This window comes from Anomalospiza imberbis, chromosome 6 (genome assembly GCF_031753505.1).
Source record: "Anomalospiza imberbis isolate Cuckoo-Finch-1a 21T00152 chromosome 6, ASM3175350v1, whole genome shotgun sequence".
Classification (NCBI taxonomy): Eukaryota; Metazoa; Chordata; class Aves; order Passeriformes; family Viduidae; genus Anomalospiza; species Anomalospiza imberbis.
In genome coordinates this window covers 61640252-61667811 of record NC_089686.1, presented here as the reverse complement: position 1 = coordinate 61667811, position 27560 = coordinate 61640252, and the positions used below count along the sequence as shown (strand labels likewise).

Below are 27560 nucleotides of genomic sequence, written 5' to 3'. Positions count from 1 at the left end.
AAATTAAAACCACTTTTTTTTTTTTTTTTTTTGCATAAGATTAACCCACTCAGAAATGCACTCAAAAAACTTGATCGCAGCAGTCCCAGGTGTCATTTAGGATTGCACTTATTCTGCAGCAACACATAACAATCAAAACCAACCTATATTACATCATGATTCCTCTTGGAAAAAAAAAAAAAATGGTTAATCAGCATGAGTCACATCTTCATGGTTTTGTTTTGCTCAAAAAAACAAACAAATGCTCTTATTCTTATTCTTTATCTTCATGGAAAACCAGGACAAAAACTTTCAAAAACATCACAACTATCTCTCCTAAAAGAGACTTACAGTGTTGGCAGGAAGAGTCAGGGAAGGGATAGAAGTGTCAGAAGAGCCACTTCTATCTTTAACAGAAAATACTTTGAAATAATTTTATTCCACTTAAACTCACTAGTAACATGATTTTCCAGAAAATAGTCTTTTCCCACTAACATGTTTAACTACATATTTCCTGCATGTCTATTTCTCTTCTAAACATCTGACTCTTCTCAGTCATCTCTGCAAAGTACTGAACAGATCTGAGCCTACCACCTCTACAAAGTTCTGTGTTCCATCACTTTTGAACAGCAGGACATGAAAAAATAAGAAAGAAATACTAAAAAACTCAATTGGCCTTTTTGGCCAAACCTCCAGAGTGTTTTTCTTTCTTAAGCAACATGTAACACTGAGATTTTTATTGCCAGATGAATTTTTGAAGGTGTTCTAGCTCGTTCAAGAACACTTACATTTTGTTTAACAGTCTTACCTTTCCTCACAGATATCTGCTGCTGCTTTCATTCATTTTAAATTTGATCAACTTTAAGCTTGACATACAGGCTGCTTGTTAATGAGCCACACAGAAGATGTTGAAAATAAACCAAAAATAAACATGGGCAGAGAGGAGAGAGGATGGGGGTGAATGCAGCATGACCCAGTGACAAAGTCCCCGTGTTGTGACAGCGCTGAAAAGCTTTAGTGAAGAACCCATGCAAGCACCTGCTGGGAATGAACACAAGCTCACTGAATTCCACTTTCTGAAAGAACCAACACACACCAACCAAACCTTTAAGGAGCACCAGGCATGGTCCTTAACCTGGGAGCACCAGATTCAATCCACACGCAACTCCTCACAATCCAGCTGTTCCACTCAAAAGCCACACCCTGCATCTAGAACCTGAAAAAAAATAACTACCACCTTAAGTTATCAAATAGAATAATTAAGATATTAACGTGACCATTTTGGAGCATTGATCAGACTAGGAATTAACCACTGTAATGCCCTGCTCCATAATATGCTTCTCACACATTGCTTCCATCTTTCACGCCTGAAATAAAAGATGCATCATTTTTTTCTTCCTCTTTCTCTCTTGCCTACTAGTTTTTAATCAAATGAAATTAAATGACATTTTATCCTCCTGGTCCTATAAATACTGGAAAAGATTATTACGTGAATGTCTCCTGCAGTGAGTCACCATTCCATTGTTAAGTTATGATAGTCCCATCAGAGTCCCCATGGGAATTCCATAATCAGGTTGTGACTGCAGGTTTTAGAAAGCATTTGGCTCTTTCATGACACACAGACAGCAACAAACAAAAATTCCACAGCTTTCATTTTACAGCTAGCTCTAGTATAGAGAGACACAAAGAGTTGGAGTTCACCATTTCAGCATACGAGATTTTTTACTCAAAAGCCCTCACAATAAATACCTTTTAAGCATTTCGTTTTACTAAGGCTGATCTGTAGTTCCTCTAATGATGATGTTCCACATGTAATAAGGTTTACTCCACAACACTTCATAGCCTTTGTGATTATTTTTCCTTTGCTGTGCAACCAAATTAGACTGCAGAACTTACACAAAACTGAAACTCAAACGTGACACACAATTTGCAACATCATAATGCTTGTTTTTAAAAGCTCACAATTCCAGTATTTTCCACTCTCCTCTTTCTTGAACGCAAGAACTTTATACTCCTCTTTAAAGCAATTTGATCCTTTAGATGTACAACTTCATTTTCCCCTACTAACCCTAATCACTTCAAGCACTCCATCAGATGATCTTTCAAGAAGTGTTTTTTCTTCCTCTCACAACCCTGACATTGTCTGAAAGAGGACTTCAACATATGGGACACCATCTCCAGAAGACTTTGGCAGACTGTACAAAATCCCTGAGACATGCTGAGTCAGGATACAGGACGTGCCAAGCAACCTCCTGTCCTGGGTATCAGCGCTCCGTGAGCAGCCTCTCTCTTCTCCATTCCGTGCCACAAACTCCTGCCATCTGCCTTTCTGTCCACACCAACTCTCCCACCTTGTTCACACTCACACAGCACCAAAAGGCCATTAATCCATTGTGACAAGCACGCACACACAAGGCATTTGCCATGGCTCTTTCCAATACACACATTTAATTTCTTCTAAAACCAGAAAGGCTCTTATTCTCCAAAAAGTGACCTTGCAATGCATAATTATTGAATTCTATTAATTACTAGAATTTATTTAATCCTATTAATTAATTCTATTATTTAATTCTATCCTTTAATTCTATTTATATTATTCAATCCCCAGTCCTGTTTATCCACTTTTTCTATTAAATAAAATTAAAAATCCATACTGACAATGACCATCTTGAGTGCCTTCAGCAAGCGTAAAACACCTAAAACATCTTACCTCCAAGCTCTCTGACTAAAAATAAAATAAATAAAAATCAGCCTCAAAACAACCTTCCCAGAAAATGCTGTTCCTCCCTGCAGTCCCGTTTTGCCCTTCCTCCAATGATTTAACACACAAGCACAGAAGAGACAGCCCCACAATCACTCCCCTCTGAAACTCCTGTGTCCTGCTGCTGGCATTTGTCCCCTTCTTGTCTGAAAGAAACCTTTCACTGAATGGCAGCCATTCGAGTACAGTGAGTGGAACATTCTGCACTGCTCCTCCCAAATTAAACGCCCGTAAAAATCATCAAACAACATAAATGTCAAATTTAAAATATGAGCAGAAGAAAAATTAGCTTGCAAGAATCTCACCCTTAGCCAGTACCATATATATATATATATACACACACACCATATATAGCACATCAATACCATATATAACATTTTTACAGTGATGCATGCCTAATGGAGGACTGGCACCCCAAACTGGGCTTCACAAGTGGTAACCTAGAATCACAAAACTTTCCTGTGACAGAAAGGAAACATGGCCACAAACCCTGCTGCAACAGCTGAGAACACAGCCCCAGCACCTCACCATTCACGTTTCATCTTCCAGAGGAGTTACAAAGAACAACAATTATGAAAAGAGTATATTTTCAGTTTTATCAATGATGAAATTAGTATATTTTCAAGCAGCTTGCAGAACACATTTGTTTTGAAAATGGTGCTCTTTCCCCTTTTTACAGGACTGGAAAAAATAAAACCAACCAGAACACTGATTTATTTAAAATATAATACAAAGAAAAAGCTGAAAAACAGCTAGCCAGCATCCAAGCTACGCTGCCTAACTTTTTAGCTCACTAGAAGAAAAGGAAACACCTGGAAATTGCTGCCTGAAGAAAGGAAAAAAAAAATGGAGACTCTTTCGTGCAATTGACATTCATGCAAATGTCAAAATAATAATGTTTTTTTCTTGGAGTGTTATTATAATACTGAATACTCTAACACAAGTAAGTACACGAAAACAAATGGTTGCATGACGAGAGAAACAGTTTCTGTAGCGTTTCTGTAATATTGAAGCCACCATCAGCTAGTGTATTCCAAGCCAATCAAAGCTAGATCACAGTGCTTCTCTCTGGTTTTACTGATCTTTCTCAGTGGGATGACAAGCCCACATTTTTCACAGTAATAGATGTTTCATACTTGAAATGAGAGCTAGTGTTTGCTTGAAAATGCAAAGAAGGTCAAAATACCAGGATGTTTGTTAAGGCTAACAATAAATATTTATTACTGCGTTGCCAGCCACTGTTGGTCTGTATCAAAGTACTTATTTGTATCTATTCCATCTCTTTGTGGAAAAAAAATCCTGAGAACAGAAAAGCAATATAAACAAAATAATCAACACATTGCAGGATGCTTTTTGCTACTTCACTCTTCTGGTGTTCCTATGATGAGTCATGTTCTCTGAACTTGCTGCCTGAATTTCCTTGTTATTCACAACAGAAATTGTTCATTGTCACAACACAACTTGTTTTCCACTCTGCTTCATTTTTCAAATATCAACTCTGAGTGCAATAGAAGACATCTGACCTCTTGTTCAAACACCTTGGGTTTTCTACAGCTTACTATTTTAAGACACTCAACTATTTAATATACACTAAGCAGAACAAGCTGAATTCAAGCGGGGAGCAGTGACAACAAATTCTATAGGAACTTTTTCTAGCAGTGATTTTTTTTTTTTCCCCAAGAAATAGTTGATCTGCTTTATTCCTTTTATTACCACATCTTTCACAACTAATCACTGCAAAGGTATGAATAGAGACATCTTAAAAATAGCTACTGTTGTGTTCCTTGAATAAAGTTCACAGACTATTGTCTGGGCACATATTTACAGTCCACTGGGAGAAAAGGCAATCTCTTCTCAGTCCCTCAGGATTTTATTTTCCTTCTGCAAAGCTCAAAATTGAGAATTAATGTTTAGTGCTGGCCTTTGTCAAAACCAACCTCACTGAACCTATAGTTTCAATGAGCACAGAGAGAAAATTAATCCTAGGGACAAATGAAATCTACAATCTTTTCCTTCTAAGAGTAAGGGAAAATACATCCAAACTTCAACGTATTTTCTCCCAATTTCAAGACCAATTTCAGCTTCAGTGGATGAGCAAAGATTTTTTCATTCTAAAGTGCATCTGGTCTATATGGCAGAAGACAGGAACAAAAGTTCTGATGCTTTGAAATCCATAATATTTACACAAATGGAGTTTTTCACATTTTATTCAGGTCTTTCCAACAGCTACCCTGGCATTCTTCGAGACACGGCCAAAAGGTACAAGCATTTGTATATTGTTGAGGCTTTTCTTTAATTCCATTTCTTTTTTATTTCGTCAAAATGCTTTGAATTGACCATGATGCACCTTAAAAGCAGTAATCTATGGAGATATTGAAGTGCTTTAATTTTAATTATCCAAGTGGACAGAGAAGTAAAAGGTTTTTTTTCAGAAAAATATTCCCATGTCGCTGCATGCAGCAACATCCTACATGACAATTCTAGGAACAGAGAAATGTGATTATTTTCTGTTTAATACTATTTGTAACGCACAAGGAGATTATATACGTATACAGAGTTCTGTTCAGTACATGCCTACCAGGAAACACAAAAATCATCCTGTTCACAACCCTAAGTACCAGGTAACGATACAATTAGCTTTCTGTACCAACGAAGAAAAAGCAGACAAAACCATTTGGTCCAAATTACTTCACAGTCTCCAAAAACCCAAGGGAATGCTTTTCACCAACACTGAACTGTGCACATATGCGTCATATGCTGGACAATGAAAATCAATTCAGGCTGCAGGGGCTGGACCACCAAGTACCACGGAGCTCTCAAAGTCATTTCAGCCAATGCCTTGATGAGATAATTAATGTGATAATAATGCTGCTGTTCCACAGGACAGCAGAAATGGGTGTTCACATCCTCACCAATGTGTTCATATCCTCACAAATGCCTCCTTCTGAAAGGACCAGGAGGGCCCTGGAAGAGCAGCTGTGCATGGAAGGAAAAAAACCTGTTCCGTAGCAAAGTATTTTAAAAGAAAGCAAGAGTGTCAGGTTTATGTATTTTCACCAGAGTATCTGATCTAAACCTCAGCTGCTGCTGAAATTGTTCACCAACAAAATAAACACTACATTTCTCCCACCCTCTTTCTCCAGGTCACCTCCAAGGCACGCACAACTGAAGCCTACAATCAGGATTTCCACAAACTGTTGATTCTGAATCAGCTTATGTCAGCACTGATAATCCCCTGGAGCTCTCTGACGTGACAAACATGTTAAAAGTATTGTTTAGACACGCTGAAAACAGTAATTCAAGAGGCAAGTTTTTTACATTAAAGGAAAACAAAAATCTCCTAAACACGAACCATGTATTCAACATTTGCATTTCTTACAGCACTACATAGAATTCTGGCCATAATTTCCCACTAATCACACAGTCACCATTTCATCTTTCCTACATGGACTGAGAGCTGTTTCTAAGAAATCTCACTATCAGCTTTTGCAAAGTACTGCAGAGCATGTGAGTGTAAAATTATTGTGTGAGACATATGCAGAAAATCTTTGTTCTGCAGCTCATCACTTTTGAAGCCACATGTCTTGGAGCAGTTTGGACAGATGATGACCAAATATACAAGAAAAAAAAAAATACTATCTTTTCTTAACACATGTTCTAAACAACAAGTCCAGAAAATTATAATAATTAACAGGAAGATAAATTTTAATTGTGTAATAATTTTAAAGGCATTTTTAAGGTACAGTTTTGTCAGCGATAAAAAGGAAATCATTCCAAATCTCCTTACAGAGAATCTATTTCAGGCATAATTTTGCATTTTAAGTTGCTTACAATTATTTCTGAACAGCCTGTGTGTGCAGCAAATAAAAGAACGTAGCACAAAAGGAATTTTGAACCACTCTCCTCAGGACACTGTCAATGCATTCATGTACAAATAAAAATAAAAATAAAATAAAAACCAAAGAGCACTTCTTTAAAAACTCAGGTAAGTGAACGTGTACAAACCCAAAAAAGCCCAAACCTATGAAGTGCAGCGCCAGTGTGGAGTCACACACAGGTGAGTCACTCAGACCGGCTCAGTTACACAGAGCAATCCAACAGGTCCAGGTGCCCTTTGGAACATCTCATTATGGCAACAAACAATCCATCTGGAACAGACTGCCGCAGGTGGGATCACCTTTCCCCTGAAAGACACATGGAGTCTTTTTTCTGTCAACTCAAGTTCATGGCTGGACTCAGCTTACAGCTCTGATCAGACCAGCAGGCTTAAAACCCTGGAGGTGTGAGGAAACCTCACAAATATTCTCCTGCCAATAGCTAAAAAGTGTCTTTATTCTAAATAATTATTATGAAAATGAATTATTTTAATCATTATTATTATTTCTTCTAACAATGCTCAATTTATTTTGATTGTCACAGAGTAATAAAATAAAACACCAACCAATAAAAAAAAAAATCACAAGCAAACACACAAAAAACCCAACCAACACCCGTGGGCTTGCCCAGAAGAATACAATCTCCTTGAAAAATTATCTATTTTTACTGTTCATCTTGGGCTGAAGCGTAAATCCAAGATCATAAGCTGCACAAAGTTACCAATTCAATTGTACTATGAATCAAAGTTGCTGTTAAGAGTAATTAGCCCTCAACATCAAAAAAATCTACTCATCCAAACATTTTAAACAGTTTTCTCTTAGTAATATTATTTCACTTAACTTTCCCTACTGATTAAGTAATGGCTATTAAAAAAAAAAACCTAACCAAAAAAAACCACACAAACCAAAAAACCTCAACAGGTTTTCCAATAAATTTCAAATACATTCCTCTTCTCCAAGAGAAAGTCCAGAGGCAGTCATTTGGGAATAATTCCCAATTTGGCTTTAACATCATTCCTGCAATAAGTTTGTTCACTGTTTTGCCAGAAACCAACTCAGTGAATTCTCTTCTCTCCCTGCTTATTTTCCTTCTTTGCAACTCGTGTATGAACATGTTAAAAAGAGGCTTCTGAATTTCACCATCCAAAGGTGAAAGTTCTCATTATACCTGCAGAAGTGGGACTTGTCATCTTTCTGGAAACATTTGCCCCCAAGCAACGTGAAGCATGTCATGTTTTCTTTGAGGTACGCAACAGAAGTCCCTTCTCATAACAAAGTCATCATGGAACTGACATCTTTCTCACGGGATGAACTCAGAAAAGACAACAATGTTTTTCCTTGGCAAGATCAAATATACAATGGAGAGGGAAGAAGAGATACTGCTACCAAGAGTGCAGGTAACATTAGTCAAAAATAGAATATTTTTGGACCATGGTAGAATTCAGCCATATATTTATGAAATACCAAAAAATATTTTCAAAGGCTTTACTTTTTTATTATTTTGCATTGGAATATCTCAAAATAATATACAATGACTTGAAAAAAATTTTTTTGCAATTTTATATTTTACAGCAATTGCTCGCCATATTGTAAAAAAAGCCCTATAAACCTTACTGATAAAGTAACTAACTGTAGCTGAACACCATCACACTCTAAAGCAAGTGGCAGCACAGCTCACTTTTCAGTATTTTGAAATGCAGTGCTACTAAACTTCATCCAACAGGGAAGATTTAATGACCTCCAGCACACTGTAACTGGAGATGCTCATATTCTCATCCAGCATGCAGATACTACACACTAATACATAATTAAAGAACAGGCAGTTAGTGATTTATATTTATGTGAGATCAGTTTTACAAGAAGGAACATACTTCAGACTCACAGGCAATTAAAGCCAGATTAATTTCCTACCACAAACATGAGTTCAAACTCCTAGTGAGAGCAGCATGACTTGTAATGTACTTTTATACCCTTTATTACATTAATAGAGCAATGAAAACAAAAACTGTCAATCACCCCTGACAAAAATACTGAGCTTAGAAACCTTGTAGAACTATGCAGTTCTCATATAATCTATTGACTGGAGAAGTAATCTATTGATCTACTGCCCTTCAGGGCAGGAAATCAAAGGCCAGGAATTCCCAGCCTCTTGTGCAAACTGCCCGGGTGGTTCAATGGCAGCACAAGAAGTCTTAGCAGCAGGCAGCTGTAGCGATAAAATATCTTTAAAGTGTTGATCTAAGCCAGTGGAAGAGTGGCATGCACAACCTGCCATCTGAGCCCGGGTCCCTTCACTTCCATTTGAAGGCAAAACCCTTGTCAATTCCAGCACCCCGCATGGAAATCGGGAGTGCCCTGGTGGGAATCCCAGAGCGCAATGGTGTGGCTAAGCCACGCACATTTCTGGAGCAGGGCTCTTATTTCTTTTAAAAACCAAGACGTTCAGCTGTGAGTTACAGAAAGAATAAACAAGCAGATTAAGAACATCATAAATCACACTTTAGACTGAAGCTGCTGAACCGACTGGTTGCATTTCAGCGTGACAGGAGCGATGCTATCGTAACCCAAAAGCTGGGGAGAGGCAGCATACCACACTTGACTTTCTGCTAGCACTGTAACCAACAAAGCACTGCCTGTGGCAGCATGCTGCACAAGGACGGAGCTGCTTTGGCTCACATCTGTGAGCTCTCAGTGGCTGAAACAAGAACTACATCTACTCACACAGATCAGATAGACAGTTTTTAATCAGCTGGTTCTGCCACAGCAGTGCTTGAAAACACAACCGGGCCCAATGACACTTAACATTCCACTGTAAAAACTGCTCTAAAAATCCCTACAAGCACACAGAAAACAAGACAGCTGTCACCACGAGAAGAAAGAGTATAAATACAGTAAACTTGCTTGCTCCCCTTTGTCTGTTATTTATTGCCTACAAGCAGATTGTTTTACTCAGTTTTTATGGTGATGCTTGCATGCCATGATCCCGTATTAGAGGCCAAAGGCATTGCCATTAGCAGAACTAACTTGCTTTATCACCTGCACACACACAGAATACAGTTCTTTTCAAACAAACCTGTTATCTAGCTCAAGATCAAACAAATAAATATGACAGAGTAGGGAAGACCACACAGATAACAGTACCAATTCCATGTAATTACAGATAAGCAGCATCTCCCTCAGCACAAAGCAATTAAACGTGTTTATTCAGCTATCTTGGAACCAACACGCACAGCTAGATGGGTCTGTCAGTTTTGTAACTGTTAGCTTTACCCTGTATTTTCATCCAAAGGCTAGTTGCACAAGAAAAGAAAAATTAAAAAGCAATTATAGTTTTAAATCATCTCTTTGACAAGCAGAACCTGAGCCACCATGTGTGCTCTAATCCATGTTAGACATTTAACAGCTCAAACGGGACACAGGATTCCAAGTTTCTCTTAGTGGTATACATTTTTTCCGACTGAACTTCCCATAATCTCATGCTATTAAGCTTATTTTAAGATGGGAGCATTCTTCTGCTTTGAATCCACACTATGCACACACTGAGCGTCCTCATCCAGGTGGATGCACCCAGCCACTCTGCCCAAACAAACACACAGATGAGAGCACACAAGAGGTGCGGCTGACCCATCTGAATTGTCTTCCCCTTCTTTCCATGAGGGGAATCACTTAAGAATAGCCATGTCTACTCTAAATACCACAGGTAAGCCAACATCCTAAAAATCACTGTATGGAAAAGTGAAATGCCTTAATGCAAACCCTAGCACCATTATTTCTTTTCTGCCCATGGTAAATCATTCACTATCTTGCAGATGTTATTCAGCAGCAAGTAATAAAATGACAACATACCAGAGTTACAGAGGAGGGCAACAGCATAACCCACCAATAGCTCAGAAAATGTACCAAAATTAATGAAAAAAAAAAAAAAAAAAAAAAAGGCAAAGTCAAGTACTACTGATAAAACAGAGAGGAGGGGCAGGCAGGTCACAAAAACCACCCAAGTGCAGCTGGACAAATCTAAAGGCAGATTAGAACTGTAAATAAAAGTTCATTGAACAAAAAACAACCAAATCCTAACAGATCAGTTTAAGCTTTCCTAAAAGCAGCACACAAGACAATCATGTTTGCCACTACAGCAGTCATGACCCACAATCCATACATGAATATTATTATAAAAATAACATATACCTTGTCCACTCCTCCTGGTAGCAGAGCATTTTATACATTTTTTTATCCACATACATATGACAGAGGAATGGAATTATGTCCACAAGAATCTCAAGTGTTTGCTTCACTGAGGCCACTTGGACAAGCTCTTACATTACTGAGACTTCAGCTGACCCTGTTATTCAGCATTTTCTCTTACAAGCATTTGGGAAAAAATGACTGTGTAAGACTCGTCAATTCCATTTAAAAAAACCTACTTCAAAAACAGAAGGTTCTTCCCTATGCTCCAATCCCATTCTGCTTCCTAAAAAAAGCTGAAGTACAAATTTAACAACAGAAAATAGTTTGAAGGTTAATTTAAATATGATACCCGCACTACAGACATTTTCTCCAGAAAGCATTAAATAACATTTTATTCAAAAATTGGCATAAAGGCCAGAGGACTGGTTTCCTGTTGCTACGTTCCAGTTGCCCAGGTGTAAAATGAAACAAACCAGAGCAAATCAGATATGAAAAGTGGATCAAGTCTCACTGCCAGCATTCTTTCCAGGACGGGAGGGAAGCCTGTCAGTGGCACATGCACATCTACACCACAAGGAACAGTCACTGGCAATTCTTCTGAGGAGGTCACATCCCTCTACCAAAAAGCCTCTACCCCTTATCACCCCAGACTCTGGAAATTACTTCTGACAGCAGCAGTGATCACAAATTTTATTCTCAAGGATCAGCATGAAAACAGCTCAGCAAAACAGAAGAGAGAAAATTTCACCCTACTCTATCCAACAATGTACTTCTGCTAAAAGAAGTAATATGTCAGATGATGAACCAACAAAGATCCTCTAGAAAATCCAAGAAAATATCCTCTAGAAAATTCACCTTCCCTGGGGAAGAGACCAGGGAAATTAACTAATTTTCAAATTTAGTATTTGCAAAGAGCCAATCATAAAATAGGCACTTTTCACACTTGAGGTGCTATAGAATAACCTCCATGCCTCATGCTTCTTCCAGGCTACTGCAGAAATTCACCCTGTTCTGGCCACAACCAGGGCAATATTCTAAAGTTAGCCTGATATAGGGTAATTAGCAGCTGTAAGCTCTTGCTCCTAAAAAACCTGTATGAGTACACACTACTTATGGTAATAATCACATCATTATACAACTTTTAATATCTGCTTAAAAATAATGTTGTTGTTGTTGTTTTTGATAACTTGACCCTTGTATTCCACTCTTTTGCTTTCAGCATGTATATATTTTAATATACTAAATACTATATATTTTAATACATTGAAATAGAAAACTAGCAACCTGACTTGCTGAGCAAAAATAATGACATTCCTAAACTGCACAGGAAAATGCTTTACAGAACCATAAAAAACACAGGACTAAGAATATGTTTCCAACTGTACTTACTGGACTGTTTGCTAAATTATTTTAACTATTACAGTCTCTGAAACTATTCTAAAGTTGGCACCTTAATTGCTTCATGCCCTAGTAGGTGTTAAAATTTATCTTCTGGATTTTCCAAATGCCAGCTCCATCAGGTTCTGAGCACTTATTCGTGCCCACTCAGAGACAGGTCAACAAGACAGAATTTTTTATAACCTTTGCTGAAATCAAGTCTTGAGTCTCTAATTATTCTCTCTACCAGCAGATAAAAGACTAACAAACACTTCCAAGACTGGTGCTACTGATGCCACTTAGTGATTTTAATTTTTTCCTTTCCTGCCTAGAAGAGCAAACTAATCCACTGGAAATTCTGTGTAACATTTGTAAAAGCAATCCATCCACCACAGCAAGCAAAACCATGGGCTGTGACGTGCAATATGCACACAGAAGAGAACCTCTGAACACTTCAGTGTTCTATCAAGTGAATCATCACCATTAAATTTGCTTGTGTTATGAAGAAAGCCTTGTCCCACACAATTCAAAAACCATGATTTATTAATTAGTGTATGTAAGCACTCCTGAAAAGTTCCTCTACCTAAAGCAAATGACAATCCCACTGCTGGTGGGATTTCCCAGGTACTGACACACAAAAATCCCATTAACAGAGGAGCAATCTTGTTTCTTTATCTTCAGTACTCCCAACTCAGACTGATTCTGCCAAGCCATAACCTAATCCAAAGGATTTTGAAGTGCTAAAACCCAAAAAAATCTATGTGCTAATGGTGTGTGAGAAATGGGATGAGAACAAATAGGGAACTATCACCACTTTTAACTCTATAACCAGGATTACATGAGTAATATTTTACAAAGTAATCAACTTCATCACCAAAACTGCTGCTGTAGCTTGAACTACTGTACAAACCTCAACACAACAGCTCCCAAATAACTAAGTTTGAAATCCAAGCTACAACTTTCCATCGCAGAAATCTTTTCTTAAATCTCCTGCACAGAGCAAGGGAAAAAAATCTTCCATTTCAGCTAAACTTTTCTGATTTTACCTAGAAACAGAATACTTCCAAGTAGAATTTTCTTCTCCTCAGTGACTGTAAGGCAAGCAAATGCTTTGATTTAAATCTTTACTGCTTTCAAATTGAAAAAGATGCCTTGAAATATGCTGCATTTTACTATTCAAGAACTAATTCTATTGCTAGTCTCTAGGACAAATATGATTTTGGTGGCCATATTCAAAACACCTAAGCATCTTCACAACTGATGAAATAGAACAAATACCTACATGACAGAGCCACGGCCATAAGCCTACTTAAAAACTTAGTTTTTAAAACTTAGATAACACGCAAAACCAAAGTAATAAACACTTTGATAGAGAATAAAAGCAAGATGGGAAAACAAAAAACTGTTAGAAAAGGAGCAAAACCAGATAAAACCAAACTAAAGACAAGAAAGGAAAAATGCACAAAGGAGGAAGCCCTTTCGAATGGAAGGAGGCTGGAAAAGAACTGCACCAGTAAGCCTCACACTCCTAGGAGAAAGTTGGTATGAGGGAAATCTACAGTCCAGAAAAACAATAAAACCACATTCAAAGAACAAATTTCAGAGCCAGCTGATCGTTTCAGGAGAGAACAGAACACCTTCCATCACTGCTGCTTTATATGAAATCAGGCTTAGATGAGGACAAGAAAATAGGAAATGTGGAAAAGAATTCCCTTAGGACACATCTCTCTGGTCCAATAAAACATCCAAAGGCTCCAGCAGTTTTCTGTGGAGGACTATTAAAATTGTTTTTATACAGCTGCAGCAGATGGTATGATTCACTTATCTCAAAATAAAAGAGCTCAGGGAACTTGATGATATTATCAAGCATCAAGTTAGAACAAATAAAAAAGTGCCTTTCATGCAAATATTGAAACCATGAATAACACAGGGAGAAGCCTACTATTTAACACACTTTTTAGAGAGATGGAACTTGAAAAAACACTGTGGCAATGACTGCCACAGCACACGTCACAGTTGAGAGGGCCATGATGCACAGAGTGTCCCCATGCAACAGCAGAAGGCTTCAGCCACACAGAGTAACACCAGACCACGCCAGAAAGCTTCGACCCATAAAAATAACACCTTACCTCTTCAGAAGGCTTCAGACACTGGCCCACACAGAGCAGCACCAGGGCACTTCAGGAGGCTGCAAGCTCTGCTCCTCTTGTCCCTCAGCCCACCCTTTTATCTCCTCCTGCTGATGCACGGCACCTGTGTGCCTCTGCTCCCCTGTGGCTGCTCAGCACACCTGGGCACTCCATGGCTCCTCACCTTCAATTGCATTCACCTGTCCTGCACAGCTGCAGCCCATTAGGGATGAGGCTCAGTGTGCCTACAAATGGAACTGTACAAATACAACCCCCAGTTTCCCCCTCAAGAACCCCTTCAATTACTGTTGTCAGGTGAAGGTACCACAGGGTAGAAAATAAACATTCTCCCCTTCTTTCAGGCTTCCACCAGCAGCTGCAGCAATGGAATTTTCAAGTGCCAGGGACTGGACACCTGGCCAGGTACACTCCTGATGTGAACTAGTGCTGTGCCACTGATGCTCTTGTGACTCAGCAGTGTCCTTTGAGCTAAAGAGCTTCAGTGGGAAGAAAAACTGTTCAAGAGAAAAAGACTATACCATCAAACCATCTTCTACCTCCTCCAGTCTCTAAAAAGGCATTTGTTCACCATCCCAGCTTCAGTATTCATCACATGTGCAAGTAGTACAGATCTTTCTTAAAGTTCAAAATTACTGTCTCAGTAGTTTTCAGCAATAAGAAACCCAGCTGCAACCATCCATGTTCTCACTCCTCTGTTCTCAGTGGGAACAAGCAGAAGTCCTGCACAAAGCCTGCAAGCTTTGTTTTCTCTATTAATGCAAATGACCAAAAAAACAAACAAAAAAAAAAGCAAACCTTGCTTTTCTCCCAGTGTTTTAAGGTTGTTTTATTTTCCTTAATGAAAGGGACAGCTTCAAGACATGTCCTTGTTGTCCTATGTCCTCCATACAGCCCTTTGCCTCAAGCTGCATGATGGTAAGAAAAACACACACGAAGGAACTGAAGAACAGGAGAAAGAAAGGCTCCAATGCTAGTGGAAAACACTGCTAATTACCTGGGGAGGGTGGGCACACACGTGGACCAAAAAAAGCCATTTACTATTATAAACCAGGGCACAACACAAGATGAACATCGGATGTGAAAACTACCAAAACTGAAAACGTAATCTGCAAGACAACACAAAAAATGTATTTAAATTTGATTTTTAAAAAGCTTTGAATGATGCTTTCAAGAGTTTAGGAATAGTGAAAAAACATGAATCAGCACTAATAGGACAGCTCCTAATGACGAAAACTTTCAAAAGTCCTCAAAGGACTCTAAACATCTGTAAATGCACAGGCATGGTAAAAAGCATCATTACTGAATATGTGACCCAACAGAGAGAAAAATTCAAACTGAGCACCATAAAAATCAGAGAGCATAGTAAAAGATAACGGCAATGGCAGGTCTGTTCAACAGAAACGACCTCTTAAACCACACCAGTTTTAACAGCAAAACCAATTAATCTATGTTGCTAAAAACAAAATACTTCAGTGGGATGTCAGTCAGTAACACAGAGCTGACAACTGAGCTTTAATTACATTTGAGACTGTTACCAATTAGTTAGTCTACAGCACTACAGGCTTCATGCTATGACTCAGTGCACTGACTCATTCAGGAAAACTTTTCCTACAGAACTACCCAGGCACCCACAAGGATGCAAGATCAAAAGGAAAGCAGTTACATTGACCTTCTTAGCAAAAGTCTTGTTTTAAATTTAGATGACCAAAAGTGGATACTGACACAACTGCTCAAGTAGGCTTTTTGAAGGGGAGACTTTCAGGAGCACCGTTTCATCTCCATTGCAGATAAACATCTCAAAAAATCAAAGTACAAATAATGCTTTGTACAGTTTGAAGCTCAAGAAGCAGCACATTTTAAATATTTTTGTTGTTGTTGTTGTTTTTACAAGCTGCTCAAATAGCGTTATTTATTATTAATAAAAATATCTACCATAAAAAAAAAAAAATCCTATTTTCTGCCACTTAAGAGTCCTGGCTGATTTGAACAATTGAAGGCTGAAGTTTTTTCTGTGTCAGAAGTAAGGTCACCAGCTGACGGAAAGGGGTGGGAGTGACAAAATGTCTTCAGCCATCTCCTTGTTTCGGGGGAAAAAAAATACCTTTGCTTAGATTTTTGAATTATAACAACTGTACCATTGCACTAAGCAGCAATGGGGTTTTCAAGTTTGGCAGTGAAAACAACAGGAAGATAATCCTGGGTGAAAGATTCTTCTATTGATATTCCCCAAAAACACCTTAAGATTTCCAGAAGACTTCTGTGCCAGCTGCTCTTCCTGAATGCTCAGGCTATGATGCCAAAGCTGCAAGTGCAGGATCCTAGAAAAGGAAAGCTGTGTTAATTGTTCTCATGTTCTCACCTTCTGCTCTGATAGAAGAACTTAAGAGTTTTATTTTAGGCCTGGAGGAAATGGGAGGAACAGGTAAGGCTCTTGAGGGTTAAAATGAGCATGAGTGTTGCAATTAAGGAATATTTTTAAATTAAAGCACGTTTTCTCCAGAACTATACTAGAACCTACAGATCTCAGTATTTAACATGAGTTTTTAGCAGGTGAAAAAGCCAATCAGTTAGACTACCAAGCTGCACAAGATGTTAAGTGGTAGGTGTAGGAGTAATTAGGCATTATTTGCTCATGTGTGTTTTCCCTCTTGTAGTTAATTTCTCTCAACACAGGTGTTTACTGTGTACATCCACAAGCCAATTAAACGTAGCAACATGGCCCAGAAAAGTGAAACAGAAGGAAAAGCTGCATTTTTATCTGATGTGTTAGTGGGTTTAGCTGATGTGCAGAAGTCAGGGAGGGACAGGAGCTTAGGGAGGCGGTGACATGGGGGGAGCAGGGACGCTGGACCTGTCCCCTTCAGTGGCATCACGACACTCCACTGCCTTCGTGCTCAGCCTGGCTCCTCCAGCAAACCCTCAGGGACCATCCATCACCTCCGCTCCAGTCTTCTTTCCCAAAGTGAAGTAACACTGCAAACGGCACTATCCAAGGCAGTAACTGAGGAATGCACTCATCTGGCAGAGCGACACTGGAACTGTGGCCACGCAGCTCCTGTGGCTCTCAGGAGGTCACCACAGCAAGCAGGCAGGTCACCCTGTTCCTCATTTTTCTGTCTGTGAAACTCAGAGACTCTGGATCTGCTTCCCAGACACGCTGTGACCTCCACAGCTGCACGTGGATGTCCTTCCAGTGTGCTGCAAAGCTCTACACCAAAACGCTAACCTCTTGGAAAAACCAGGGCAAGAGGCACTTCTGCTCGGGCTTCCAAAGCAGAATGTCACCACTGCTGCCTCTAAATTCTGCCAAGTAGAAGCAGTACTACTGTTCTACTTTATAAGAGAGCTGTAAACATAAATTCTGTGTAATGAATTTGAATTAATGAGTCTATAAAGATAATCTGTGGATGATTCAAAGGTGGTAGGGATATAATTCAAGAGACAAAAGTCTAAATTCAGAGTTTGAACAGTAAACAGCATATGAGACATGTCCATGAACAAGATACTGAGTTTATTTCCCCAGCACTGTGTGGCTGTATCTACCTGAACAGGCCAGCAGAAGGGGATTCTCAAAGGACAGAACCACCATTTTGTCTGGGCCCCTGCACAAAGGCCAGCAGGTTTTACTCCAGATCATTTCCAAGGTCAGATTTCAGTTTGCTTATAAATTCAATGCCAGCAGAAGTCAGCATTCAATCCTGCTGAAAAATTACCCATGTAACAAATTCTTCATCAAAAAAGAGAGCAGTCCTTTCTCTTCAAACAAAATACACACTATGTATGCTCACTCCCAAACTCACAACAGCAATACTGCTGGTTTTAAATAATGGCATCTATCAAACCTTAAACTATTTAATCATGTTTCTAGAACTATTCTAAATCTAGAACTACTATTGATAAAGCAAAAATACGGATTAGAAGATTGAGCAATTGGGAGACCTTTCTCCTTCTTAGCATTTCAGCCTCCAGTGGGAGAAAAAGGAGTTTCCTTGAAACACTCTTCCCCCTCCTGCTCTGCTGGAAGTCCCCTTGGCTGAATGACCACGACCCATGTAAGCTGAAATACCTCCAGCTTCTCAAAGCCATTTAACAAGGACTTCAGACTAAATCTTGACTTTCAAGGTCTGCCTACCCCTGATAAGTCCAAATCATGTACCTACAAATTTCCATTACATTTCTCCCTTCTAAGCACTGTTTCTTTGGTTGACTCAAGATGTGACTTAAAATGGCTAAGTATCCTCTATCCTCCCAATTTATCTCAAAATTATTTATTGCACCTACCACTACGTCCTGCCTAATGCACGCATAAATCAACCATGTAGAGAAAGGTTTGTATTTTAGTTTTTGCATAACAACCCAAGAATTTGTCCTCAATTCCCATTCAATAGACGAGAATTAAAACATCATACACTTGTTTTATATGCCTGACAACAGGCGGGGTTTTTAGAATGACATGAAATAAACCAGATTGTGAAAAACCATTGGCATTCATGAGACATGATATATAAGTTATTTGTGAGATAGCAACAGAGATCTGTTAGTAGAATGTACTTCTAGAGAAATGCTGGAAGAGCTCTACTGTTTTTCTAAGAAACTACACACACTCCAAGTCTCAGAAGAAAACATTATTAAAACATACCTTGCTGCTATTCACATGCAAATAGGAAAAACTATCCTAGAACTCAGAAAATAAGAGGTCAATGAGACCAAGTTATTCTTGAATTTTTATACTATTTTATTCAAATTTAGTAAGAAACAATATTTAGGCTTCAGCATGCTAATAACCTTCGCTTTCTCTTATGAGAATTCAAAATATTTTGCAAATTACTTCTGTAAAGTAAATCAGACATAGCTGTTTTTAAGCTAGAGCACTTTGATTTTTAATCACCTGTTCAAAATCAGAAGGGAAAATAATATTACAAATCCAGTGAATCACACTTGGTCCACAGGCACCTCGCTATGCTTTACTCGCGTCCTGAAAAGTTGCCATTTTTTCATTTGCACTCTGTTACTTCTGTGAGGACTGTAAAAATGAAAGGTGACTTACTACAGGGCTCAGTGTTCTGATGTCATCCCCACGTCCATCAGGAACAACACACTGCCATGTTGCATCGTGAAATTCCTCATCAGTAAAAAGGAACAACAAAGGAACTTCTGGAAAATGCAAACATCTGCAGCAAGAAGTGGTTAAGGTTACCCCGTGGAGCAAAGCCTCGCTGCAGCTGTCCCTGCAGTAAACTGGAAAATGCTTTAAACCTACGCAAGGTCAACAAGCTTCATACAGATCTGTAGACCCAGTACCAATAAGATGTCACTGATGACACCTCTATGAAAAATGTGTATTTATCTACACAGGCATAATTCCCAGCCAAAGCTTGCTCAAGTGTACGAGAGCTGAACTTCTCAGTGAAAATATTATAAAGGGATTAAAAGGTATTATGCAGGATAACACGGCCTGCTAGAAAATAAAATTGACCAAAAAATTGACAGAAATTTACATTTCTGTATTTTTCCTAATGGCAATGTATTACACCATAAAACCTGTTTTTTTTCTGGAAAAAGATCAAATTATATACATAGCAAAGAAGAAGTTTGGTTGCAAGCAAAAGATATCTCCTATCAGTTCTACACAGTACATGTCTTTCACCTATGTAAAATGTTATCACTTGTAATTTCAAAAAATAAGCACTGATAGGTAAAACATAACAGGACTGATTTTTCTCCACAAGTACTTTTTGACAGACTATGAAATGATAAAAGTTGTTTACACACCAAGCCTAACAATCTACATCACCAGGAGAATACAAATGAACAGCTGGCATTTTGCAGGAAAACAACCTTCTCAGATCACACATTAAGTACAATACAAAATGATTTTCCAGTTTTGGCCTATTCAGCAATTCACAGTAATGCAACCATCACTTCCCGTGTTTCCCATTCGTGCCACTGGTACACTAACAGAGGATGCTGCTAGGTTATACTAGTGTACAGCTGAAACATCCGTAACATCGCTAAGTTTGCACACCCAAGAATTTCAGGAACTTGCACCATCAACCATCTCTTCATCACTTCACACAGAGGAGAAAAAAGATGGCTGTGAACACAATTTGCAGCACCCATCAATCATAACCACGTAATGCCTCAAAATAATCTCCAATGTATTTTCTTCACAAAGGTTCCATTTTCTGATTACAGCTAAATACGAAACAGCATATGAACAGAAATGAACAGGTTTTGTATGAAAACATATAAAAAGGCATTTTACCTCTGCTCTGCTTTGTTTTGTACTCCTTACTTACTTTCTAGAGCCCCTTTCCCCTTGCACAAGAGGTAAGAGAAGCAAACAAAAACCACCACCTGCCTCTGCCACCTGCTTTTAGACAGCACTGGCAGATCTTGCCTCACTATGCATTATTTACTTCACTCATTTTCCTAAGAGTAATGTTGTCTGGAATTAGATTTAATGACGTTATGACTCAATCACACCATTATTAACATTTCCATAGGAAATTAAAATTTCAGTGTCTCAATGACTTCAGCTAATCATCAGACTTAACAAGAGAAAGCTGACTTCCTCTGGTACCTCACAAGAAACTTCTTTCCTCAATTATAACCGAGGAGATATTTAAGATGCAATGAAAATTTTACAAAGGCTCAAGTAAAAATCTAATTCCTTATTATTAATGGTTAGCCAATCCCAAAAAATCCATGGACGTGTTTTTGATAAGCCTTGGCTGCCAGGTTCCTACAGCAATTTTGACATTAAATAATACCATTTTGATACAGTCAGCCTGAAACAATATTCATTTATTTCAGGGACATTATTAAACCAGAAGAATTTGTCATTTATTAAAACACAGTTATTAGAAAAGTATTTTCCCAAGATGCTGAGCATCAGCAAACATCACTGGAATGAAGATAACATGCTCAGAAAGCCTGGGAAATCTTAAAAAAAAAAATAATAATCAGACCATACATGCGCACAATACCTGTTTAACCTTCAGATACCTGCTTAAACAACAAATTTAGTAGCTTAACCTCTTAATCATCTCTTTACCCAGATTAATTCTGTGCAAAACTACTGTCAACTGTATAAAACACAAAATAAGAAAACAAAACCTGCAGATATCTCCCATACTCCACCTGTGATCTTCAATCGTTAGTAATATTTTGTGTGATCGGAAAAAGTCTGCATTTCTGTTTGCAAACTCAAATTCAAATATTGAATAAGAAAGCTTAGCCAAAAGGCTGACTAAAGACACACAGTACTAGATGAGGAGGAAATGAGTAGCTACATATATTAATTATCACCCTTTCTGAGAACACAGGCTCACTCAAGTTAAAATTTAAAGGGCTTAGATTACTTTCTGGTGAATTTTATTAGTTTTCCCCAAGAGGTGCAAAGACTAATGCTGTCACAACAGCCAAGGAGAGCATACACAGCGTCATTCCAAGCTGAGTCACGCCAGAGCACTGAATCTTGCTTTATTGTAACACAGCATCTCAGGCAGCCTCCTGAAGCGCTGTCATTTGTTATGTGCTAGAGCAGCAACGGCAAACGAGCCCAGCGCCACCAGAACACCAGATCTGCACATCTGCAGGGCCCTTGGCAGCAGGCAGCCCCCGCTCCCGTGCTGGTCTCTCTGGATACAGCAGCTGCAGGCTTTCCTTCCTCTACTGCCACAGAGAAAGACGCAGAACCAAGCTGGCGAGAGGTCTTCTACTTGTGCCTGCTGGTAACATTCAGATATGCCTCCAGAGAGCCATGATGCAGCTGGGAAGATGAGGAGGTCAGGCAGATGGGCAGGAACTACAACCTGAACATTCTTTCCTGTGCAGCTGTAGCCATCAGCTTATTCTTCCTCTCATCCAAGTATTCTAGTTCTTTTCTCTCTAAAGACCTAGTTCTTGAAGGATAAAAAAAGTAAAACCTGAAGGGACTTCTTCAGCATGCCTCATTCGTATCCTGCCATCACTCAGATCCAAACCCATGGATATTTTTCATTTCCTGGTACCACAGGCTAATCACTCAGCAGCACCAGCTTCAGAACAGAGAACAGTTATGCAGTGCTGTCAAATAAATGGCACGTGCTTTCAGTCACCTGTCAGTATGGAATTTAAGATCCCTGTACTTCTGGAGGGCCCACTACAGAAGTCAGTGAACCAAGCACACCACTGAAGAGCGTGACTTTCTCTGCCTCCTCAACTGGCAAGCTGTTCATGAGTATCACCTCCTGTCCTGTTCTCTTCCCAGTCCCCTTCTGTCCTCTCTCATCTTGGGATGGCACTCACACAGATGCAGATGCTGTAAAACACAGATGACATTTGTTGGCATTGCACTGTTAAGTAACACTCCCTTCTACCTTACTACATTTTATTTTTCCTGGATGGCACAGCAGAGAGCATTTGGTTTTAAGTCAAGCAACATAAGCAAATGGGGTCTGCTTTTCCAAATCTGCATGTATACACTAGCATGGTAGAACCAGACAATACTAGTATTTTAAGTACTTGAAGGACTATCTTTTGCTTATCTTAGTCAAAACTATTTTGAGAATATCTTCCACTTTCATGCACTAACTTCAAAAGCTAACTTCACTAAAAACATCCCTCTTAAAGTATGATTTTATTCAAGTATTTCAAACAGTGCTATCTGATGAGAATCCATTTAACTAGTTTCCTAGCAGATACATCCAAAAATACTTTGCATACATACCCATTCTATTGCATGGACATTTTATTACACACTTCCACACACAGCTGTGATGTGAAGCCTGGCTAGCCTCTTCTGTAAATCTACAGTATGTGCAGCCAGGACACCAGGCAAGGTAAGAGTGACAGAAAACACCCACAGGAACTACATGATCGACTGCAACAACTCTCAATATGCCCCAGTAACACTCAAGTACCATGGGAAAAAAGTGTGTTCTGGAATTCCCAGAGTATTTTCAGAATCACTCTGTTAATTTATTGACTCTCGCAAGTTTCTGTATCTTCCTTCCTTTTTTACACCAATCACTACAAAGCTCGCTGTACTGCTGACAGAGAAAAATCAGCCATAAAATCTGCACATAGAAAGATATTTTTCAGCATGCCTCTCACCAAAAAAAAAAGTTGTTTCTACAATAAAGAACATTATGCAATTTGATTGCTTTATGTCACCTTACTCATTTTACAAGTCCAGTGAAGAACAGGATAAACAAAGAAACTTTTACTATGTCCATGTGTGTGTAGTGCTTTTCCAAAACAAGTATTTCATCAATTACCTCACGATGCAACTAATATTCCCTGCCAAACTTGGTATTTTGGCTGCATTTTACCAATAAGCTCATACAACTTGAGGACTCAGAATGAATTTTTCCAGATCCCTTTTCAATTCCTCTTTACTTTGGGCACCCTGCAGAAAAAATCAGTTTTGAGAACCTTTAGCACAAACAGGTCATTCCAGTCAGAAATGATTTGCAGATGGCTTTGGAGGTGCTGTGATGAGAACCCTGGTCACCAGCACCACCATGTAACTATTTATACACCACAACACTTGGAAAGCTCTGCCATGGAACAGAAGTCCCCTCTGCAGGGTGCTGTTCAGAGACAGGTTATTTCTGCCTTCAAGCATTTATACTCGGTACAAGGGAGAAATATGGACAAGAACACACAGAAACTAAGACAACAATTTCAGAACTGGCTCTGCTTTCTCACACCAGCAGTCTCCCTCAGCTTCCTCCAAGTGTGTCCTATTACCTGACTAACTAGCTCTGCAGAAAAGGAAGGAAACAACCACGTTCCACATCAACATCCAGGAGTAGCAACAGAACCTCTAGGAGGTGAAAAGCTGTCTTCAAACTTGAACCCCAGAGCTCAAGCAGCACTGCACTCACAACCAAACGTCTGGCTGTCAGCAATGTCTTACACTTCCTTCCTGCTATTTTAGAAGTCCGTGCTCACGCTTCTTCTAAAAAAGAATCATGTGATGTTTGGATGTGTGAAACTAGTAACTGTCCTGAAAAAAACCAGTACATACCTGAAAGAGTGAAAGGAGAGCTCATGGCAGAGCTGCATGTTCTCAGGAAATACTTGTCTCTTTCTAGAAACCAACACATGAAACATAACACATGATTTTCAAGACAAAGAGGATACCTCCTTCAACGAATGCCAAGTGGCAAAAACAATGTGAGTAACATCACGGAGAACCAAAAGGGAAATATCCACAGTGAGTCCTGGCTAACTTAAGATGATGTCAGATGAGATCTCTTTGGGGAAAACTGCCTTCTTTTTTTTTTTTAGACAAATGAACATAATGAGGTAAAAAATAATCTACTATTAACGGCTTCTGATGAACCCCTTAAACACTGGAGAAAATGAAAAGGTCTCATTGGTTATTTCTCACCTCAAGTTTGACCACCTACCATTTAATTTACAGATACTAAAAAAAAACACCTTCTAGAACGATCATAAACCAAATAATACTAGCAGAGCTTACAGTATCTCCATTTTAGTCTCCTCTAGATCATACTCAACCATAGATAAAAATCAATCACATAGAACCATGAATGTCATCAGCTTACATGCTTGCCCATGTAATCTGAGTAGCGCATAATATTTGCTTCTCTTCTAGTTGGAGTTTAAATATTATATATAGAAGTATTTGTTGGTGCTGGAGAACTATCATTTGGTTAGAGCTTCACAACTCAAAACCCTTGAAGATTCTCATGAGAACAGTTGAAATTTCAGAGTTTCATCCTCTGGCATTCATACTAGAACTCACTGCTATTGAAATTCTTGTACTTAATGTTATAGCCACGGTATGTGGAAAAGATGTCCATCTCTAGTAAAAAGAAATGTGAGCATTGCAAAGGAAAAAAATAGGAAAAAGTAGGCTGAAAACTGGGGAAACATGCTTCTGGGATATCCAAACATTGATTCAAAATAGGTTTGGTTCTTTGAGAGAACAGAGAATTATCCAGACAACTGCAAAAACATTGGTCAGGTATTTGCAAACAACACTCATGGACTGAGAAGATTAAAATGTAGTGTAATCAATACAGTAAACTTAAAGAGGAAATTACTTATGTGTGGACTTACTGCAAGAGACTTTTCATTGAGCAGTGAGGTAGATTGGTAAAACCTAATTTGTAGTCTTTGCTTCCAAGACAGGACTACTACAGGGACTTTGCAAAACAAGGCAATAAAAGAAAATTCAAAGATAAATGGAAGCATTATTGCTCCAACTCCTGACAAACAGATTCCCCAAAGGAGACAGTCAACGAGAATATTCAGTGGGAGGGCACTAACAGCTTGATCTCAGCGGTGACTCACTCTTAAGTAACATTTCCTTTTGTAAGAACCTCTAGAAGTAAAATGAAAATCCCATTCAGTGACCATAACTATAGGGAGAACATCATCTTTCTAATTAGATTGTTTTTATATTGGTAGCTCCTTGTCTTAAGACACAACAAGAAACAGAGGCCCAAATCACCTATTTTATAACAAATATAACTCCACCAAAGCTGAGCAAAGGAAATCATTATGTGCGAGGAGAGAATAAAGCAGAAAAACTAAATTCAAGATCAGAGCATTGCCTTTCCTGCCCACAAAACAAAGCTTTCATGGACTTCCTGTCAAGACTATAATCTTATGTGACATTCCCAGCTGACATCCATGTTAGTACAAGCTGGTTACCACCACTCGTGTGAGTTTGTGAGAAACTGTCTCAACCTGTGTTCAGGCTTCCACTCACACTAGCAAAACTCAGCTGACACACTGCATCCTTTTGCACACTACTCATTTTTCAGGGCTTCAGAAAGTGCTGTGAATACAAACAGAAAAAGAAAAGCAGAAGTGCTGAACAGCTTCCAGTTTCAGTCATGCTGAACAGCTTGGCAGCATTATAAATGCTTCAGTTTGAGGTAAACACACTTGGGCTCTCTTATAGCAGTCACTAGTGGTTCACTACTAGCTTAGGAATCTGAAAATCCATGTATACACAGACTTGAAAAAATCCTACCCCAACAATAAGATATTATACAAATATTTCAATTGGAAAAAATATTTAAATTAGAAAAAAATTTCAGGGGCAATAATAGTTAACTCTCCACAAATAACCTTGAATAGTTTCTTTTACAAGTCCTGTTGGCAAGTAAGATTTTCTACATCAACAAAGAGAGTCTAATGGACACTGATTCATCAGGCTCTTCTTATCTAAGTAAAAACTTACACAACTGGAAAAAATACTTCACCTAGTGTATCTATGTTCATTTAATGTGTGAAAATGTCATGATAGTTCTGACATCAGACTAAAATCTGAACTCAAAAGTTCCTTACATATTTCTCTAATTTAGATATCTTCAACAGTAGAACATGTGCCAGAGCAATTTGTATGCTAATGTGTGTCAACACTATTTGCATTTTCACTGCTTCTTCAAAGACTTAAAATGATACACACTGCAATACAACAAGATTTGGCTGCAAATTTCTGACCACTGAATCCACCCCTAACTTGCTGTATCACTTTGCCACTGTTGGATCATGCTGTTCTCAAATAAAAACATACACACACTTGGACCTTTCTACTTTACCTGTTGTTTCAGTCACTGCAGTAAAACAACACATTGATAAGCCTAAACTCGTAAGATTCTCTGAGGCTAACATGAGCACTAAAATCACAGATGAAAGTGTCTGAACTGTGAATATTATTTAAGAACTTACATTATTCAAAAAATCCTTTTAAATGAATACTGAGACCACCCAGACAAAAACCATTTCCCTGTGTATCTTTTTTTTCAAGGACACCTGTAACCATTTACTACCCCAGACACCAAAAGCAAACCACTTACAGTACCATACCCACACAAGAAGGCTTGAAGCAGTTCTCCATGCTAATGGGGCTAAACAATGTTTTAAACCTACATACTTACTACTCTTATACAAAAGGAAGAGGGCTCTTCACAAACTGATGAGATAACCACACATGAGAACTCCCCTCTGAGTCATTAACATAACCTGAAGAATACACAAGTGCAACTCAGAAAGACAAGCACAAAAGCAACAGAATAGTCAAATATGACAGTTTTAATAAAGACCACCTACCTGGGGATTCAGGCACACAGACACCAGAATTTTATTAGTTTGAATACAGAGTTTTAATTTAAACTTCAAAACAACCGAGGACCTTTGAAAGGTAAAACTGATTGTTTAAGAGCATCTCTTTATTCCTCTAAATCAAGGTCATCCATACTC

General features: G+C 38.7%; 1 protein-coding gene across 1 annotated transcript in view; it reads right to left on the bottom strand.

Moving 5' to 3' along the window:
- The window catches only part of METTL15 (methyltransferase 15, mitochondrial 12S rRNA N4-cytidine), a 75681-nt gene that overhangs the window by 47666 nt on the left and 455 nt on the right, over window positions 1–27560 (bottom strand). The window lies entirely within an intron of this gene.